Genomic DNA, 15,513 nt, shown 5'->3' on the forward strand with positions numbered 1-15,513 from the left:
TCAGTATACCTATCATACTCTATTCACTAAGTGCATCTATCATACTTTGCATTCATTTAGTATATCAATCATACTCTGTTCACATAGTGCATCTATCACACTTTGTGTTCACCTTTAGTGTATCAATCACACTCGTTCGCATAGTGCATCTATCACACTTTGTGTTAACCTTCTGTGTATCCATCACACTTGTTTACATAGTGCATCTATCACACTTTGTGTTCACCTTTAGTGTATCCATCACACTCGTTCGCATGGTGCATCTATCACACTTTGTGTTCACCTTTAGTGTATCCATCACACTCGTTCGCATAGTGCATCTATCACACTTTGTGTTCACCTTTAGTGTATCCAACACACTCGTTCGCATAGTGCATATATCACACTTTGTGTTTACTTTTAGTGTATCCATCACACCTGTTCACATAGTGCATCTATCACACTTTGTGTTCGCTTTTAGTGTATCTATCATACTCTGTTCACATAGTGCATCTATCACACTTCGTGTTCACATTTAGTATATCAATCATACTCTGTTCACATAGTGCATCTATCACACTTCGTGTTCACATTTAGTATATCAATCATACTCTGTTCACACAGTGCATCTATCACACTTTGTGTTCACATTTAGTATATCAATCATACTCTGTTCACATAGTGCATCTATCACACTTTGTGTTCGCTTTTAGTGTATCCATCACACCTGTTCACATAGTGCATCTATCACACTTTGTGTTCGCTTTTAGTGTATCTATCATACTCTGTTCACATAGTGCATCTATCACACTTTGTGTTCACCTTTTGTGTATCCATCACACTTGTTCACTAAGTGCATCTATCACACTTTGTGTTCGCTTTTTAGTGTATCAACCACACTCTGCTCACATTGTGCATCTATTACACTTTACGTTCACTTTTTGTATATCCATCATACTTTGCTTCCCATAGTGTATCTATCACACTTTGTATTCACTTTTAGTGTCTATCACACTTTGCTTCATATAGTGTATCCATCACACTTGCTTCACATTATGCTCATTTTGTGTATCTATCACACGTTCACTTTGTGTATCCATCACACACATTCGCTTAGTGTATCTATCACGTGTTTGCTTAGTGTATCCATCACACTCGTTTCGCTTTGTGTATCTATCACACTTTGCTTCACTTAGTGTATCAATCATACTTTATTCATATAGTGTATCCATCACACTCTCTTCACTTTTGTGTATCTATCACACATGCTCGCTAAGATTGCATCATAACTGCATGAAATGTAGTTTGATTTGCCTTCCCGCTTAAAACTGTCGCATTTATTGTGAATATTTGCTTCGTTACAGCTTTATTTACATGATCCGTACTGTATGAAATGTAGTTAGATTTGTACAGCTTGCCGCATTTGCATGATCATCAAGTCGCATCTGGCCTTGTGTATACCGTTTTGCATTTTGCCCCCTGCCTGCGGGCACGCCTGCGGGCACATCTCTATTTATCTCACCTGTTTGTCTAAGTCTTCGGCCGTGTCAAAAATGGGTCGTCTCTGGGCTTTGACATTCACTCCCGTCACTTATGACTTTTGAGTTCTGTCAAAGAGGGGCAACTGCAGACACCCCATTTTTGACCGACCTTAAGACTCAAACGTCACCGATTGAGCACTTGGTGATGTTGCATATCGTGCTCGTTCAGAGGTTTCAGAGTCTCGGCTGCGAGCCTTGCCTCCGGACTTCCGGGCTCTTTCGTGTCTTGCCTCGGTTTTTGAACCAGGCTCCCTTTTCTCTGTTTTCTCTTCCCGAAGGGAGGGAGAGGTCTCGTAGATCATCTCTCAGTGGCCGTAGGCTACGTTTCGTGGTCGTAGGCCATTTTTCCCGTTTGGAGCCCGATTTCCCGTTTTTCGGAGCCCACGGCCGTGTGCCTCGGTTCGGGACTGCTTAACTACCTCCGTTTGCTCCGGTTTTTGGCATGCATCTTATTTCCTCCCTTTTGAGGGACACTGTGGCTCGAGAGACCAACTTCGTGGTCGAACACCACTTCCGGTGCCTAACAGTCAGTTTTCGTGGCCTCAGGCTGCGCGTTTCGGCCCCCGAACCTTCATTTCGCATCGGTTTGGGCTCATTTTTGGTTGAGACCTTATTTTCATTGTTAGGAAGGTTGTAGAAGGGTGGGAGGCCAGTAATTGTTCTGACAACCAGTTTTATTCCTCCATCGCCCTCCGTCGCCCGTTTTTCTCACTTGAAAGCCAATGTTGACCACCCTAAGGCCACTTTTTCCAACCCTAAACCACATATTTGTGTTGTACTCACCTGGGAGGCCACCAATATCACATGGCCGGCCAGTAATTGTGTTTGACCCTTTTGAACCCCTCCAAAAAGTGGGCTTTTCTCTCTCCTGGTTTACTTTCTCCAGTTTTTGACCACATGGTTGTGTTGTGCACACATGAGAGGCCACCAATCTGGGGTGGCCGGCCACTAATACTTCTTGAGCCTTTTGACCCTTGGCCGGCCGGCCATGGGGAGGGCCGGCCGGCCACCTACAACTTAAATACCAGGCTGGCCTTGCTCCCCTCCTCTGGTACATTACAAATCTGTATTTTGTTTCCCCCAGATTGTGTATCCGGGGGGGCTGCACTTTTGGGGGGAAGTTTGAATTCCATTCCCCTCCTTTTTCCCCCCTCTTTTGCCTATATATCCAGGCCCTCCAGCTCCCATTTGAGAGGTTAGAAATTTTGGTTTGGAGCTCCTACATTGTATCAAATAATGCGTTTTTTTTTATAGCTATAGGCCAATGCGTATGCCTAGCTTTGTGTTTCGGGGCCATTCCATGCATCGGGTGCCATGTTTCCATGTTTTGGGATCATTTTGCATCACATTTCAGTGCTGAAACTTGCATGTTTGTATGCCATATTTCGTGCCTTGCCATGCCTTGTTAGAGTGGCATTTGTGCCTTAGGATCGGTCCTCGATTTGCGTGCATGTGTGCACACATTTCGAGTGTCTCATTTTTCATCTTATGGCTACTGATGTGAGTGTGGCTGAGGTCCACTCATGTTGGTGTAAGTCCATTGTGCATTGAGTATGCCATTTCATTTTATAGCATTGCGTATGCTAGGTTGTATGTTAGAGCATTGCGTATGCCTTGTTACATCGTGCATTGTGTATGCCATCTCATAGCATTGTGCATGCCAGGTTGTATATTAGTTGCATTCATGCATGTCATGCATATTGCATTGTGCTTGGGATAGGAGTTAGCCCGAGCACGGGAAACGAGGGAGTTTAGGTTTTGTTGTGTTTATATGTGCATTCATTTCATATTGAGTCGTGCAATTCAACTCCTCGGCCATCATGCATCGATATGCGTGATTGGTGGCATGAGGACCGAGGATTACACTCCCTGAAGAGTAGTCATGCATACATATGTGAAAATACTTTGCCATACCCCTTTGTTGCTCTCTGTTGCAGCAAATCAGAAATCGACAACCTTCCGGAGCTTGGCACGCATTCCAAGAACAATTGCGAACAGAGGCAAACCGGGGCATCGAGAGGGATTCTCTGCACAAGGCAACCCGAGCATGCATCATTCATCTTCTGGAGCAGATTTGAGGCAGTCCCTGGCTTGCATGCCAATTTATTGCTTTCCTAATTTAATTTGTTAATTAATTAGGGTTTTGTACATATTTGGACTGTAATTATTCATTTGGGACTGTATATTATTTATTCGAGCCCTCTGCGCGAGGGCAATGTTGTAATAAGTGTGCGTGTGTGTGATGTATGTCTTCCAACCCCACGTCTTTCTCCCTTTTATTTACCCGCTTATGATGGTTAGATTAGGGCATGTTTCAATTAGCATACAGTATGATAGCATGTTTGCATTCATTCATCTATTTTGCATGCACCGGGCTCGGCGCATCATACTAACTGCATTGCGTTTTCAATTCCAAGTTGAATACATGTTAGCGGTAGCATTTCATATGCCATGTTTAGAATAGCCGAGCCTGCTATAGTTGCATTTTTGCATGTGTTGCATTAGGCATTTCTGTATAATTAGGATCATGCATGGATTTCTTATTAGCTTCTATTTTAGCTTGGAGTACTCGGTAAGTTTTATGCTTTAGCATCGTTGCATGCGTGTGAGTGACTGCCATGATAGCATGCTTACCATGAGGCTATATGCTTATGTGATATAACTGCCTGAATGCCTGTGGGTGAAGGTTGGGTTATTTGAATTGGAACAATTCATCAAATGTGTGTTTTAAGCCCACTAGATAGTGGCAAAATCATGTTTTTCTAAACCCACCCGAGGGTGGCAAATCCACGTCTTAGCCTACTTGCGGGTAGCACCATCAAACCACTTTAAAAAATAAACATGAAATGTTTTGTTCCAATTCAGACGATCTAGTCTATACTTGTATGCTGTGCGCATCACATAGTAAATCTAGGCTAATAACCGGAATAAGAACGCATAATGTTTTCAAAAATAGATATCATGGTTAGTAGAGGCCGATCTTTGATCGGGCGAGCGGGGGTGCTCACGAAGTGACCTTCCCCAATCGTACCCAAGTTCCCGAGCCGAGGCAACTTTGGTGATGACGGACACGTGGCCTTAGGCAAACGAGTTAGGGTTTCCTAAATTTCCCCAAAATAAAACATTTAGGTGGCGACTCTGTATCTGGCAAAACAGTCCATGTTTGGCACTTCTTTCAAAATCTGTTTTCTCAAAATGATTTGCCGGATTTGGACTCTTTGGTTAAGATTTAGAACCGTGACAATTTGAGAGTCTGAGCTGTAGTGAACCCCAAATGAACAGAACGGGACTCATCTCTCCCGGGGCGTTCGGGGACGCCTACACAAGGATATGCGATGTTTTGTTCCAACTTAGGCAATCCAGTCTATACTTGTATGTTGTGCGCATCATATAGTGATTCTAGGCTAATAACAGGTTTAAGAGCACATAATGTTTTCAAAACAAAATATCATGCTTAGTACAGGCCGATCTTCGGATCGGGCGAGCTGGGGTGCTCATAGCTGACCTTCCCCACTCGTACCTAAGTTCCTGAGCTGAGGCAACTTTGGTGATGACGGACATGTGGCCTTAGGCAACGAGTCAGAGTTTCCTAAATTCCCCCAAAATAAAATATTTAGGTGGCGACTTTGTATCTGGCAAAGCAGTCTGTGTTTGGCACTTCTTTCTAAAAATCAATTTTTCAAAACGATTTGCCAGATTTGGCCTCTTTGGTGATTTATCAATCTTTCATTGCACTTTGCGAGATCAGATTAAGAACCGTGACAATTTGAGTCCGAATTGTAGCATGAGGCCCACGGGCGCGTCCATAATGACCAATAAGGGGGAGTCTACTGATAAGATGAATTTTTGGCTTATAACACGTAGAGCAGATGACCCAGAGGTTATCCAGACCTTGGTAGTTTCCAAACACCTTCGATTGTATTTAAAGTTTATTTTTTATTTTTTGTGTGTCAACCATCTTAATTTGGCATATACTTGTATGTCTTATTCAATACAAGATGAGTTTAATCGTTAACTCTCTATGCTACCTGAGGATTGCCAGACTTTGGAGGCTAGGAATGCCATTTTCCATGAGTTGATAGGTCATGGCGAACATGGATATTGTCGCACATAGGGGAGAACTGTGCCTCGGAGAGCGGTGTATAAAGATGGTGTTAGGCTATCATAGTCAACACCCCAGCCATCGACTATTGTTCAGATCACCCAGCAGGTTCATGCAGAGCTAAGGAATGAGTTGAGGGAGGAGTTGCGAGCAGAGTTCTCTACACATTTACAGTAGATGAGAGCTGAGATGATGGCCTTTATGTCACAGGGGGCGAGTGTGGATCCCAACAAACAGGTTCGATATAAATTAAATTGTTTGATAGTTCAATTTTCAAACAACATTATGTATAAAATTCGAATATGATTAACGCATTATGCATTGACTATCATAGGTTCCTGATGCATCGAGTGGCCACCGGGCATTTAGGGAATCTGCAGAAGATGAGAATCCATATACACCACCACCAGAAGATCAGGTATAAAATGTATCTTTGCATTCTAAGCTAAAATGTATCTTTGCATTCTTTACATTCTAAGTGAAGAGACTTGTGGGAGAAGACAGGACTCAAATCGGGTTCCCAGATTGGGAGTTACAGCCGGATTTAGCACGAAACTTGGCACACACATGACCGCCTAGGCATGAGAGACATGTGGGGGAAAACGGGACTCGAATCGGGTTCTTGGTTTGGGAGTTAGAGCCGGATTTCACTTTAGGCAAACTAGTTCCTTAAGAAACTTGATTCGAGGTGTTAACGCCCCAAAATCACCAAACGGCGTTGGTTTAGCACGAAACTTGGCACACATGACCGCCTAGGCACGAGAGACTTGTGGGAAAAGAAGAGGCTCGAATTGGGTTCCCGGTTTGGGAGTTAGAGTTAGATTTCGGTCTAGGCAAACTAGTTTCTTAAGAAACTTGAATTCGAGGTGTTGACGACCCAAAATCACCAAACGGCGTCGGTTTAGCACGAAACTTGGCACACATGACCGCCTCGGCACAAGAGACTTGTGGAAGAAGACAGGACTCCAATCGGGTTCCCGATTTGAGAGTTAGAGCCGGATTTCACTTTAGGCAAATTAGTTCCTTAAGAAACTTGAATTTGAGGTGTTAACACCCCAAAATCAGCAAACGGCGTCTGTTTAGCACAAAACATGGCACACACGACCGCCTAGGAACGAAAGACTTGTGGGAGAAGACGGGACTCCAATCGGGTTCCCGGTTTGGGAGTTAGAGCCGGATTTCACTTTAGGCAAACTAGTTCCTTAAGAAACTTGAATTTGAGGTGTTAACGTCCCAAAATCACCAAACGGCGTCGGTTTAGCACGAAACTTGGCACACATGACCGCCTAGGCACAAGAGACTTGTGGGAGAAGACGGGGCTCGAATTGGATTCTCGGTGTGGGAGTTAGAATCGGATTTCGGTCTAGGCAAACTAGTTCCTTAAGAAACTTGAATTCGAGTGGTTGACGCCCTAAAATCACCAAACGGCGTCGGTTTAGCACGAAACTTGGCACACATGACCGCCTAGGCACGAGAGACTTGTGGAAGAAGATGGGACTCCAATCGGGTTCCAGATTTGGGAGTTAGAGCCGGATTTCACTTTAGGCAAACTAGTTCCTTAAGAAACTTAAATTCGAGGTGTTAACACCCCTAAATCACCAAACGGCGTCGGTTTAGTACGAAACTTGGCACACACGACCGCCTAGGCACGAAAGACTTGTGGGAGAAGACGAGACTCCAATCGGGTTCCCGGTTTGGGAGTTAGAGCCGGATTTCACTTTAGGCAAACTAGTTCCTTAAGAAACTTGAATTCGAGGTGTTAACGTCCCAAAATCACCAAACGGCATCGGTTTAGCACGAAACTTGGCACACACGACCGCCTAGGCACGAGAGACTTGTGGGAGAGGATGGGGCTTGAATCAGGTCTCCAATTTGGGAGTTAGAGTCGGATTTCGGTCTATGCAAACTAGTTCCTTAAGAAACTTAAATTCGAGGTGTTGACGCCCCAAAATCCCCAAACGACGTCGATTTAGCACAAAACTTGGCACATACGACCGCCTATGCATGAGAGACTTGTGGGAGAAGACGGGACTCCAATCGGGTTCCCGGTTTGGGAGTTAGAGCCGGATTTCACTTTAGGCAAACTAGTTCCTTAAGAAACTTGAATTCGAGCTGTTAACGCCCCAAAATACCCAAACGGCGTCGGTTTAGCATGAAACTTGGCACACAAGACTGCCTATGCACAAGAGACTTGTGGGAGAAGACGGGACTCGAATCGGGTTCCCGGATTGGGAGTTAGAGCCGAATTTCGGTCTAGGCAAACTAGTTCCTTAAGAAACATGAATTTGAGGTGTCGACGCCCCAAAATCACCAAACGGTGTCGGTTTAGCATGAAAATTGGCACACATGACCGCCTAAGCACGAGAGACTTGTCGGAGAAAACGGGACTCGAATCGGGTTCCCGGATAGGGAGTTAGAGCCGGATTTTGCTCTAGACAAACTAGTTCCTTACGAAACTTGAATTCGAGGTGTTGACGACCCAAAATCACCAAACGGCGTCGGTTTAGCACGAAACTTGGCACACAGGACCGCCTAGGCACAAGAGACTTGTGGGAGAAGACGGGACTCCAATCGGGTTCCCGATTTGAGAGTTAGAGCCGGATTTCACTTTAGGCAAGTTAGTTCCTTAAGAAACTTGAATTCGAGGTGTTAACGCCCCAAAAACACCAAACGGTGTCGGTTTAGCACGAAACATGGCACACACGACCGCCTAGGAACGAGAGAGTTTTGGAAGAAGACGGGACTCCAATCGGGTTCCCGGTTTGGGAGTTAGAGCCAGATTTCACTTTAGGCAAACTAGTTCCTTAAAAAACTTGAATTCGAGGTGTTGACGCCCCAAAATCACCAAACGGTGTCGGTTTTGCACGAAACTTAGCTCACACGACCGCCTAGGCACAAGAGACTTGTGGGAGAAGACGGGCCTCGAATCGGGTTCCCGATTTAGGAGTTAGAGTCGGATTTCGGTCGAGGCAAACTAGTTCCTTAAGAAACTTGAATTCGAGGTGTTGATGCCCCAAAATCACCCAATGGCGTCGGTTTAGCACGAAACTTGGCACACACGACCGCATAGGCACGAGAGACTTGTAAGAGAAGACGGGACTCCAATCGGGTTATCGGTTTGGGAGTTAGAGCCGGATTTCAGTCTAGGCAAACTAGTTCCTTAAGAAACTTGAATTCGAGGTGTTGATCCCCCAAAATCACCAAACGACGTCGGTTTAGCACAAAACTTGGCACAAACGACTGTCTAGACCCGAGAGACTTGTAGGAGAAGATGGGACTCTAATCGGGTTTCCGGTTTGGGAGTTAGGGCCGAATTTCTGTCTAGACAAAATTATTTACTAAACTATCTTTGTAATTATATAATAGTTAATTTTTTATGTTTTTCTGTAATTAAAATATTAACACCATTATATTGTCATTAATTATTTTTATTTTGTTATTTTCAGATATTTCCTGAGTAGCAGTTTGCTTCTTGTGGAATGCGGGCGTGTAAAGATTATGACCAACTTTTGTTTTCGTAACCCACGAAAGAATCATACACTACTAGAAAAGTGACTTTTTTTTCGTCTAATTTTTTGCAACCGACTATTTAACGGTCGCAGAAAATAAACATTTGCAACCACAAAAAAATAAATGAATTGAAATATATTCAAAACAACATGATTTTCCTTTCTCAATTTATTATTCCTATTTCTTTTATTTATTTTATATGCCAATGCCCTAGCCCCTTTCACTCTCACGACATTCACAAACTCTCTCTCTCTCTCTCTCTCGCTCTCTTGCTCACCATAGTCGCAGCTTCAGTGGTTTGAATCTCTGTCTCTCGGTCTCTCACTTTCTTCATCATGCTCTTTTTCTCTGATCTTCAGTTTCATTTTTCGACTCAAAATTCGATTTTCCACGTTGAATTTTCTCGAGAAAGTTGCAGCTTCTGCGAGATTTGATCGACGATGAAGCAGAAAATTGTTGAGTGAAATTAGGTTAATTGTTTGATCGAGCAAAGAGAAAAAAAAAAAACAGAGATGAGAAGCGTGAACAACAACGCTTTAGATACGATAAGCGCTGCTATGACTGTGATTGCTTCAGTTGGGACTCAAGCTTCGGTTCAGGTAAACAATTTGATTCAAATTTAACTATAATTTACGTTGCCTGTTGTGGTTGATGATTTGATTATCTCAATTAGATACATGAATCTCTCGAGTTTCGATTTCTAATTCTAAGCTCTATATAATCTGAACATTTAGGTTCAAGATCTGTTGATTATCTATGTTACGTTGAGCATTTCACTTTGTTTGATGTAGTTTTTGGAAATTATATTTGTTTAATGATTTTTATTTATTTATTTATTTTTTTTTTTTTTGCAAGTCATCCTAATCATCTTGAAATTGAGAAGGCAAAGAAGATGCTGAGGGTAAAAACCTGAGATGTATCCTACAATATATATATATATAACTGTGTTAATGTTTTTTTTCTTTTTTTTAAGTGCTTGAATGAACAAGCACTGATTATCCCTTTTGAGAATATGTGAGGTCTTTCATTTATCTCATTTGCTGTCTATTTTGCACTTCTTATTGCATTTCCTTAATAATCATCAAATAATATATGTCTCTGCTAATAAGCTTTAATAGAAGTAGTCACAAAAGAAATGTTCATGTATTTCTTGTCGTGTTATATCTTGTTTGTGTTCAGTAATTCATGAACCACTTCTTCCCAATGGATGGTTGTTCAACACAACAAATGCGTAACATCACTTCAATAGTTTATCTTGCTCTTTACAGTGTTGGTACATGGCATTTTATTAACTACCAGTTTAGTGCATTTGCTACAGCCTCAAAATAAAATGTTGTGCATATTGCGTATAAGTAGATTGTGTTTGTCCTATTTTTCACTTTCCTCTGGCATTTTTTTTTATATTTTTTTATTTTTAGGAAATTGCTGTCTGCTTGATTTAGGATAATGCCATATGTTTTTATAGTGTCATTTTTAACAAGAATAGCTTTGTTTTGTGTAGATTCGTATGTTAGATTTAGTGCTTAAGGCATCACCTGAAGATTCTAAGGAGCCTCAAACCGCTCGCATCCTTCTTTACAAGTTATTCTATGATCAACCTAATCAAGGAATGACTCAGTTCCTTTTGAACCAAATCAAATCATTTGATACTCATAAATAAGCCAAAAGGTTTTGTTCTTGCCCTTCAGCACCTTAAAATGTTTATTCTCAATATGTGATTATGAATTTTGTGTCAAGTAAGTTACTTGCACCTATGGAACTTCATATAATAGAACTTGTTGCTTTGCTTTGGAGGTAATTTATATTGTTGTTATCTCTTTTGAAGTTGATAATGTTATTGTTGGCCTAAATTAAAAGTTCATGTATGCTCTGTTTTTATCTTTGTTGATCCTTGAACATGTGTGCTAGATCTAGCTCAGTTTGCTCGACATATTACTTCCCTCCAAATTGTTCATTGGTCTCTTCTCATTGGTGCTAAATTAAAATCTTACAAATATTGTTATGATGAGTTTTTTTTTTTTTTGTTTTTTGTTTTTTTTTTTTTTATGTATCTTGTTTGAGTGATAAATCATTTCTTGGATTAATGTCATCAAACTTACTTGACACAAAGTGTAGAAGAAGTGTTAATGTCGTCAAACTTCCATGAGGCAGTTGAAAAACTTCCGTGCTTAATTCTTGCCTAATATGCAGTCAAACTTAATTGAGAATGAAACTGAATTAAGATAAGACAAATAAGCATTCTTGTCCATTGATCTACTCAATAAATATCATATTTTATTATGACCTCTTTTCTTTTCATTTTTTTTTTTTTTAATTTTTATGAAAGATACATTGGTCTCAATGATGGGTGAAGCATAACTTTAGTTGTACCTAAGAAATTTAAAAAATAAAAAATAAAGAGGGTGAAATCATGTACTGACAATTAACATTTAAATATATATATATATATATATATTTCCTGAAAATTTGCGTGGCAAAATTGAAAGATTGTGGTACATAACAATTTGTATCCAATTTATTTGGAGTTTTGCTGAAAGTTGGAGGGGAAAAAAATAAAACTAAATAGTATCGTCTCTTACCCTATATGATTGACATTTGAGTGGCAAATCCTATATATTTTCCAATGTGTATGTCAGTTTTATCTGCTGTGGGAGGTATGAAAGAAGCAACATCCTCCTTGACAGAAGGTATGAATCAAAGATAAGGCTTTCCCCATGGCATGAGTTTAAGTTGCTAGCGCTATATTAGTTGACGACCCAAACAAGTTGAGTTGGGCCGTTTTTAAGTAAGCCTGTTTTGAGTGTGGTGGACTGGGGTTGTTTTTGTTTGCAAATATGATTGTTGGGATATCGATTAGGATCCTAGTATGCCTATTCATGGTTCAAAGATTTGGAACAGACAAAGTTGGGTACAACTTCGCCCCAATAATATGCGTTTGGTTCCTATTTGTGTTTGCGGATGTTGGTCATTTCTCTGTTAGTTCAATACAAATAAGTATGTGCGTTGTGACTTATCCAGCACTCATACTAGCTTACACCAGACAAGCCCCTTTCCTTAGGAAGCACAATCAATACGACTACGTTTCAGATGCCTTTTTCAAGTCCATACCAGGTAGGTGCTTACTTTTCTTCTTCATCATACTTTTTGTTTTATTCAATTAGATTTTTCTATCTATTTCATTCATTCAATTATCAAATTTATTTATGCAATATCAACTTGTTGGTGCAGGTCCTATGTATTGGCTAATGTTTGTGGTGGCTGTTTTGGCAGCAATCATAGCAAGTCAAGCCATGATTTCGGGAACTTTCTCAATTGTCCAACAATCCCTCTCACTAGGCTGCTTCCCTAGGTTAAAATCATTCACACATCGGCCACGTTTGAAGGACAAGTTTACATACCCGAAATCAATTATCTCCTCATGCTGGCTTGTGTTGTCGTCACTGCTGTATTCAGAACTACTGCCAAGATCATAAATGCATACGGTAACTAATATACATATTAATTAATATTTCTATTCTATCATCCCTTTTTTCAATTGGGATGATTTTTATTTATTTATTTTTTATACATATGGTCACTGCGGTTGGTTGTTCGGTTTCTACTGTTGTAGTTTTTGCTCTGACTTTGTTTTATTTGCCCATTGATCCACTAGTAAAGAAGTTTATGAGTAGCAAGATGAAAAGAAACCAATAGGTGGTTTAACAAAGCCAATGGCGCCCAACTGCAATGAATAGAGCTGAGGATACCAAGGTTGAGCTGCTTACAAGGAAGGAACATCGTATGGCAACCATTGCTAAAGGTTCTGCAAATTCTGATAGCAATTTCGTTGAATGGACCATCAATCTTGTAAGTACCTCTTTTAGTCTGCAAGATGTAGTTGATGACACTTTGATTGGTTTGGGATTCGATGGTGAGATCTTTAAGTTCATGAATATTGCATACAAATGCGTTCAGTAGGTGCCAAAGCAGAGGCCAACAATGCTGGAAGTGTACCAAACAATGACGGCCACTGGGGAGAATCATGGCCTTGTGGACAATTCTGAGATGTGGAAAGAAACAGAAATTGCTACTGCCAGTGCTAGCGAGGGAGATGTTGAAATAATAGGGTAGACGAAATAAGCTAGACATGCCAAATTTGATGGGAAACATTGTGTTGATTTACTTAATTTTTAATGTAATATTATCGTCATTATTAGGAGCACAACTTATAATAAGTTGCTGGAGTTGGTGACATGTATAGAATTTTATATTTTGTATGCACATTTTTTTTTTTTTTTTAAGAAAGATAATTTTGTTGAGGGAAGTGATGGAAAATAATACATGAGTATTAGAATTGTTACATATATCACTTTACATTTATTGTATATAATATTTGAATATATATATATATATATATGAGAATATAGATTGTTAAAATATTGTAGGTTTTTTTTTTAATTTTTTTGCAATGGTAACAAGATGGTCGCTAATACACTATAGGTATTTTTAAAATTTTTTTGCAACAGCAAAACATTGGTCGCCATAAGTAGATTAAGAGGTCGCAAATAGTTTGCGACCGCTATTTTGCAGTTGCAAAAAGTATTTGCCACCCCCACATTCGCGACCCTCATTTGCCGTCGCATGGGCCGTCACAGAAGGTCTCTTGCAACTATTTTTTTATTATTTGCGACGGCTTGTAGCGGTCGCAAAAAAGTACTTTTTTTAGCAGTGCATGATGAAAACTTTTAGTTTTGATTTACGTTATTTAGATTTGTGAACAACATTATGTATGTATTATGAGACATTATGTAGTGGGATAATTTTTATTGTTATGAATTTTTATTTATGTATTGTTATGAATGGAACAACATTATGAATTTTCATTATCTGTCAACTTTTGTTTATGTATGTATTTATATTATTATGTAATTATCGGTTTTTTTTTTAGTTATTTTTCATTTAATATAGGTTATTTTCATATTTTTAATAATTTTGATACAGTTTTTTTTTTTTTTTTTTTTTAGACGGCAGCACACACCGTCTCAAAAAGAAAATTGAACCAGGGTTTTTTGCGACGGCAGAATCGCAAAAGATAGGGGATTTGGTTGAAAAATAGGGTCTTTAGCGACGGTGTTAATGTCGTCACCAATTGTCCTTTAGCGACGGCAGAAGGTGCTGTCTCAAATAAAATTTTAGCGACGGTATTTTTGCCGTCGCAAAAAACCCTTTTAGTGATGGCAACATAGTGCCGTCTCAAAAAAATCCAGATTTTCACGCGTTATTTGCGACAGAATTTTTCCGTCGCAAAAAAGGCATTTTGCCGTCGCAAACAAAAGGCGACGGCGTTATGCCGTCGCTAAAACCCTTTTGCAACCCCCTCTGTTGCAACCCCCCACTCGCCATCACAAAAAGCCACTTACCGTCGCAAAAAACCTTTTGAGACGGCGTTTGGAGTATTTGCGACGGCATTTTGCTGTCGCAAAAAAACAATTTTTTTGTAGTGGTACCACCTTCTTCCCTCCATAGATCCACCCTCACTAAATCTATCTCATCTCCTTCAGATCTGCCTCTAGCCACTGATGTTGGCGTTGCCTCTCCTTTTTGATCTTCCAAATCTAATGTTTGGCTTTTGCCCAAATTTTCACCTTTACACCCAAAACTTTAAGAACTGTTTTCAAATCTTCCGACAATCCGAAAACCGACGCTGTTTAACGTGTTTGTTTCACTCTAGGAGACCACCTCAACCTCAATGTTCCATCTTGACTAGCAGAGGTGGGGTCTTCAGATTCAAGTTGAAGGTTGCAGTGTAATGAAACTTTGGATGCTTTTGGTGACTTGGATCTGGTTGTTTTGGTTTGCTTTTTTATTTTTTTTTATTATTTGTTGTAATAATCCTCCTTGTTTGGAAGTTATCTCCCTCCTTTGTGAGGGTTTTTTTCTCTTTCTCTAGGTTAGGATTCTTCCTCCTATGGAAGTTTGTTATCTCTTTATGAGATCTTTTGCTACTGCTATACTAGATTGATCCGATTTTTTTTTTTTTTTTTTTTTTTTTGCAATGAAGATTTTCTTCCCGATCTAAACACACAAAAAAAAACTTCTGATTCGTTTTAAAATTTTAGAAAAAGTTGCCAACAGTTGAATCCCTTGAGCAAGAGACTAAACCCCCAAAACTCATGATGATTTCTGTAAAAAAAAAAAAAAAGGAAAAAAAAAACAAGGATTATCATGATTTGGTAATTCCATATTTGGAAATATTGCCAAGTAGGTATTGGAGAAGAGAGATTATAATGTGTGCAAATAATCCAAATTTCCAAGATTAGATTTCCCACAGTCCGATGAAATTTCCAAGATTATTGGAAATATTCGTATGGCTTTGTTGTGGTCCATTCGGAACTGTAGGAA

The 15,513-nt window shown here is 40.1% G+C and overlaps 1 protein-coding gene across 1 annotated transcript in view; it reads left to right on the plus strand.

Moving 5' to 3' along the window:
• Nucleotides 1-15,513, plus strand: part of LOC145798861 (uncharacterized) — a 149,147-nt gene that overhangs the window by 118,013 nt on the left and 15,621 nt on the right. The gene's annotated exons all lie outside the window — the stretch shown is intronic.

This window comes from Camellia sinensis, chromosome 9 (assembly GCF_055761805.1).
Source record: "Camellia sinensis isolate YWXY chromosome 9, ASM5576180v1, whole genome shotgun sequence".
Classification (NCBI taxonomy): Eukaryota; Viridiplantae; Streptophyta; class Magnoliopsida; order Ericales; family Theaceae; genus Camellia; species Camellia sinensis.